Source organism: Cetorhinus maximus, chromosome 12, assembly GCF_964194155.1.
Source record: "Cetorhinus maximus chromosome 12, sCetMax3.hap1.1, whole genome shotgun sequence".
Lineage (NCBI taxonomy): Eukaryota > Metazoa > Chordata > Chondrichthyes > Lamniformes > Cetorhinidae > Cetorhinus > Cetorhinus maximus.
In genome coordinates, this window is record NC_135890.1 from 45,780,155 (window position 1) to 45,786,788 (window position 6,634).

The 6,634-nt window shown below is 46.8% G+C and overlaps 1 long non-coding RNA gene across 1 annotated transcript; it reads left to right on the top strand.

Annotated features, from left to right (window-relative positions):
* The first annotated feature begins 4,238 nt into the window (after positions 1 to 4,238).
* Positions 4,239 to 5,169, top strand: LOC144687068 (uncharacterized). The gene is made up of 3 exons (XR_013578051.1): positions 4,239 to 4,493; positions 4,764 to 4,896; positions 5,038 to 5,169. It is a non-coding gene; the product is annotated as an uncharacterized LOC144687068 (long non-coding RNA).
* Positions 5,170 to 6,634: the final 1,465 nt, after the last annotated feature.

Here is a 6,634-nt window from a genome sequence, read left to right on the forward strand (position 1 = left end):
GAGATCTAACTGCCACGTGAGTGCAGTCGATGGCACCCTGCACCGGTGGAAAACCTGAGGTCTGCACAAATCCCAGTGCTATTGCTTCCTGGCTTTCCTGATCCCGGGCAAAATGCACAAAGTTCTGTGCCTTTGTGAAGATGGATATACTTGGAGGCTTGTGAGATCCCACACAGGTCACCTGTGGAGCCCTGGAATAAGCCACTGGCATAAAAATTGAGTGCCATGGTCACTTTCATGGCCACTGGCAATGGATGCCCTCCATGCCCCTGTGGTGCCAAATCATGCAGCAGGCAGCATGTGGGACTGACCAGTTCCTGAAACATGTGGAGTCTTCAGCGACACTTGTTCGCAGTCATCTGCAGGAATAACAGGCGCCATCTATAGATCCTGGGTCTAGCGAGGCACCTATGAGCAACGGCTCACTGTGGATCTTCAGCTGCGTGCACAGGAGGACCTGCCGTCCCTTCATCTTGAGGGAGAGGCTCCTTCCGTTGCCTAACCAGGCGCCTCTGCTGCTTCCTTCTTCTTGTCTGGTCTCTGTAAGCCACGAGGCACACCGCTAAATCACCAGGCTGATGTTCTTCTCCTGCAGGATCAAAGAGAGAGACACATGGGTTAGCATGGGTGTACTAAGAACCTCTCTTGGTTAAGTCTAAAGGCCACTTGGATGGCCACTGTGTGGTGCGCTCATTGGCTGTCTGAAACCCCACCCACTTCCACCACACTCCATCTGACTGATTGGCAACAGCTTTGGCCACTGGACTGCATGCTGTGCTCTCAGCTCAGGCACAGACATCCTCCTAACCCACACTGCAAGGCTGTGTTGTTAGCTTGAACCATGAAGGATACTCATCCAAACCTTAATAAAGACATTGCAAGGGGCTGTGAGCACCTCCGCCAGTGACTGCACCCTGGCCACCTTTTGCAAGGCAATTGTACAACTTGCCCAGTCGACCAATTGCTCTGCTGCCCCCTAAAATGCACATTAATTTGCAGTCTGCCCCCGAGGGGTGAAAAGCTCTGGAGCACTTGGTGGCACTTTCATGCTTTTGCACTGCTTGAGTGGGCAGAAAAGCTTCAGAGACCCGACTCCAAGCAGCTCAATGGGGCTGCAACTGAACGGTTTCAGCTGCGGAAGAATGCTCACTTTTGATAAGCTTTTCCTATTGCGTGGCCACTTCCCTCACCCTCCCTCACCCCTGGCCTGTGCTTGAGTATTTCAGCCTGTCTATGCTGCCTTGTCCCCCAGCCCCACAAGCTCCCCCGCTCCCCCCCCTAGTCTGATCCTTACTGGAGTCCTTGCCCTGGCACCACACTGAAAGCCAGCCAGGAAAATGTGATGTGGCTGTGCCTCCCACAAATGTATGGCGCCTCTTCCTTGATGCCCTATGGGTAATGCTCGCGAGCGCTGCAGCAACGTTGTGTGCACTCACCCCCGAGTTACCCTCAAAGTTTAGGTTGCCAGGTGTATGCCTTTTAAAGGCAGTCGTGAATCACGCTGTTCTGAAATCAAGCCGACGTGGGCGGTAAATTTGATGTGGGGGGATGATTCCGGCAAGCAGGTATAATTAGATGCAAATTTATAAAAATGACGTCCCCGACGTGCGGTGGTGGGAAATGCGGCCCGCCATTGAAGGGTGGAGCGGATGATTTTAAATTGGTTTCACAATGGCATAAAACTGATTTTATGGCCTCTTACCATATTGTCACCATGACACCCAAGCCAATGGTGCCGGAAAATTCCGACCAGAGTCTCTTAACTTTACCTGCATTGGTCTTTTGTTAGAATTGTTTTGAATTTTATTTTGGAGGCTCCTCATTCCTAATAGCTCCTTGAGACTGTTTCTTGTTTGAGAAGTTCCCTTAAATAGCGGATAGTCCCAAATGTTTCTCACCACAGAGATTCCCATATTTATCATTCATTTGTTGGAAGGGAAAAAGGAGGGAAAAATAGAAGTTTCTTGTGTTTGTTTTTCAGATCATTTAGTTTACATGTGATACACTTAGTTGAAATGGACAAAAATATGCACTTTAGCCAGTTTTCATTCTTCATTCATACCTTTTCTGACCTTGTGATGCCAGTAAACCTTATCCTATTTCATCTTACATTGCTCTGGCTGCTATAAGCTCTTTTCCCACCCACTCTCACTATTCTACCAGCCATACCCAATTTCAGTCAGAATCATATTTACATCACTCTTTGAGAAGTTTCAAATCAATCTTTCTTTTTGATTTATATTTGAAATTATTGTAGTTGGTACCAGTTTAAGAGCAATACAAGTGCCCCACTTCCGGACCCGAGTTTTCTCTCTCCCCTCCTGCCACCCCCAACTAAAAAATATCCAAGCTTCTCTTTGAAACTGTGCAGTTGCTGGTGGGAAATTCGCTTCACATGAGCCATCTCCCTCCCTCGTCATCTAACCCAAACAATGTATCCCTCTATTCTTTCCGCGTTCATGTACTTATCTAGCTTCCATCGTAATGCAGCTATACCATTCACCTCAACTTCTCCCTTTGGCAGTGACTTCCATATTTGAATCACTCTCTGGGTAAATAAGTTTCTCCTGAATTCCCATTTAGATTTATTAGTGACTATCTTACATTTAGTTCTGGCCTTGCTTATAAGTGGAAACATCTTTTCTAAGTCTACTATATTAAACCCTTACATTACTTGAAGACTGTTATCAGGTCATCCATCTTTTCTAGAGAAAAGAGCCCAAGATGTTTAATCTTTCCTGATGAGTATAATCCCTCAGCTCTGGTATCATTATAGTATCTTCTCAAATTGTCTTTATATCCTTTTTTAGAATATGAAGACCAGAACTATTAACAGTACTCCCAAGTGTGATGTAACCAAGGTCTAACTAAGGTCTAACAAAGCACCTGCTCCAACTAAAATGCACCTCCCCATTAGGAAGCTTGCTGGATTAAAGTAATACAGGCTACTTTAGCTGCAGCCTTTGCCTGAAGTTTGTAGCAAAACCAGCAAACTAAAAGGGAAAGATTGCCAGACTTATGTGGACAGATAAAGAGTAAAATCAATGGATAACAATGCAAAGGGAGGAGACAAATGCTTGCAGCAAATAAGCTTTTGCCACTCGAGAAACTCAGGCAGCTTGTTCATGGCTGCAGAGCAAGTTTTTCTGTGAAGGTTCTCAGAAAATTTATGGAAAGCATAAACCTGAAAAATTTGTCAGTCAGTTTTAATGGCCATTAACAAACTGTTAATAAGCCAAACTGCACTTACACGTGCAGTGTGCAATACTGTTCATTAATAATGGCAGGAATTATATTACAACCAATGCCAGCAAATGCTTGGTAGAGTGACCTGCTGAAATTACTCTGTCTTAATGCACAATTTCCGGATGCAATTTAGCTTGGAGAAGCTCCAGAACTGAAATTAACTCACAGAAGATTCTAGAAGGAACTCTTCTTCAAAATAATGTGGAGTCTGTTGTATTTTTAACTACTTAATTTGCAGATTGCGAACCACATCAGAAATTGGGATCAGTTAAAACATGGTATGAGGACCTTATTGTTGATGAAACACAAAAACATTTAGATAAATTGTATTGGGGTACCCATGAGCAGATTTCCTCTAAACTATTTAATCTTTTAACTATCATGATTTATCAAATGTTGACTATATTAGAATGTGAATTAATGCAAAATAGAGATGTGAGATGACTGTCAACAATGTTATCATACATACTTGCTTGTCTCTGAGTTAGAAGGTTATGGGTACAGGTCCTATTCCAGGACTTTATTATTTAATCTATATTGATTCCTCAATACTAAGGGAATTCTCCATTCTTGGAGGAGTTCATTACGTTTTTGAGGTTTTGCCCTGGATACCTTTCTCAAGCATTCAATTTCCGATAACTCCCATAAGTGGATTCCCACTCCCTACAAGCCATATATAAGTAATATCAGTGAGTCAAGGGTTTGAACAGAAACCCCTTGGCTGGGATTTTGTCAACAGATTTTGTCCGGTTACGATGTCAGGAATGACACCGTAACCAGAACTGACTACCACTTCCACTTTCTCTCTTTTTGCCTTTTCCCACACGATTATAATAAAAATTCTGAATGCCAGCAGCATTCATGCAAAACATGTGCGATTCATCAGTGGGGGAAGCTGTTCATTGGTGTCAGTTGACAATGCTGCATGAACATGCAGCCTATTAAAGAACCTCCTGTTTAAACAGGGAGGCTGTGCGTCACTGCCAGGATGCTCCAATGCTTGAGACTGCCATATTCTTTGGAAAGATGAGTGGCCGCCGAAGCTGACCAGCCCCACGGTTGTTCTCCTTCAAGCCATTAGCGAAAGGCAGTAAGTGTTCTTTCCTGGAGATAGCATAAGAAAGCCCTCCCGTCAGACCAAAGCAGCCTGGATGGAGGATGCAGAGGAGGTGAACAATCATGGGATCATCTGCCAAGCCTAGGTCCAGTGCAGGAAATGGATCAACAACCTGCTCTGATCCACAAGGGTAAGTGCCAGTGTCACATCTTCAACAGGAGCCTCTCGTGTGGTCATTAATAATGTATATGTGTGAGTGGGCTGCTATGCCAGAAGAGTGAATGCGTGATCAGCCTTAGTACCACATTGGAATTGAGGCCAACGTGGCTGGAAGTTTGCCTTTTGTGTGCGCTTGGATGCAATGTGTGAATGACAGGCCAGTATGAGTGATGGCAATGCATGCAGACAAGTGGGTGAGGTGTCACTTGACATGTCACTAATTCTGCACTTTGTCATGCAGGTCAAGCAGCCCAACAGTTCCTGCAAGCAGAGACGCACAGGAGGAGTATTTCCAGTCCTGGGACTTCTCATAGGCATTGAGGAGGCAGTGATGGAGATCGCTGGGGAGGAGGGAGCACCATTGGTGGCAGACGGTAAGGCTGAACGGACCATAAATCGGGGAAGAGGCATCCACCCTACTGGTGGCATATAGGGGGCAGACAGGATGGGTGTAATGAAATGTGAAGCATTCAAACTTTGATTCTTCATGTGATTCTTTTTGTTCTCCAATACAGGTGATCATCATCCAAGGATCAGGCTGCAGCCACAGGAGGAGCCAGAAGGCTCCGCCTCTGGGGATGAAGCAGCCAGTGCCCAGAGGATGCATCATCATCTGCCTCATCATCCATCTCCGCCAGCACAGTTACATCCATACAGTCCATGGAGGGTTCGCGTGTAGATTTGGGAGCACAATTTGGTGAGTACCCAGCAGTCAAGAGAAGATGTGATAGCTGGGTCCCCAGACAATCAGAGGACCGCTGTGGACCAGGCCCTTGCTGAGCGCCACACTGATAACGGGCCTCTGGTTGAAGCCACAAGAAGCCTGCTGGACATGCAGCAGACATTAGGGGAAAATAGGGCGGAGGTGCCAGGGATTACGTGCAATTTTGCATGGGGAATAGAGGACTCCATAGTAGCCATGAGTTCCGCCATGTCCCAGGCGTTTGAGCTCATGTCTTCATCCATGGAGAGGATGGCGACCGCCATGGAGAACCAGGTTGAACATTTGATCTATCTGCACTCTGACCTGCATTCCATCACTCTGGCTACTGTCTGCAGTGGCTAGGCTAGAGTGGGATGAGGTACCTGGATCTTCCTCCTGGAGAGCTTCCCCTCAGGGAGACAGGGAGGTGCCATTGTGCACCTAGGTGGAGAAGGAGCGCATGCCAGCTGTCTCAGGGCCTTCATCTCAGGACACCTCCAGGGTTAGTGGCATCTCCTTGTCACCTCCACCACTGCCTGCATCTGGAGCAGCCTCCCCCTCTGGTGCTGCCTGCTGTTGGCCTTGAAGCCTCTGTTGTTGGACAGCAAGAGCTCTCCTTCTTTGCATTCTTTTCTCCTGCTCCCAAGGTTGTAGGAATATCAGGTGAATGAGATCCATGGTTATGGCAGTAACTGCACTGTGTGAAGAGGGCAGACATACGTGTGAGAGCATGCTTGTCCATGGTTCTCATCCATTTAACTAATCATTAAGGAGTCCCCTTAAGCAGCAGTTGTGCGCAACATTAACCCCACCCACCCAAAACAACCTTCTCCCACTTCAATCTGCGATCTTTGCAACCAAATGTGCACTTTCAGTGAACAACAGACAATGGTGCATGTTACATTTCAAACCCAATCTTATACCTTCCACCTCCTCCTACCATCCTCATGTTTGCCTCCATTACCCTTGACCCATCCAACATAGCCTTTTCTCTTCCCTCTGTTACACTTGAACTTCCCCCATTACCCTGGACCCTATCATTATTTCTCCGCACATGCCAACTCTCACCCCCCCCCCAACCGTGCCTACATCCGTGACCATCCCAATGGCCACTCTAACCCTAAACCCTCCCGTTATCCTCCTCCATGCTTTTGTTCACTCCTGTGACCCACCCTATGAGACCTTCCAATATCCGAGCCTGACTCTGGACTGCCCCCAAACTGAGTACAACTTCCCCCTTTGACTGTGACTGTTCCCTCCGCTACTTAGCACCCTTAATTTGATTCTCAGGACCCCACCATTGATAGCACTAACCCTGCCCTTTAAACCTTTCATCCATCTTTCAAGCCCTGCTTGGCCAGTCCACCCCCATTCCGTTAGAGGACCACCACACCCAGGATGCTAGGCCC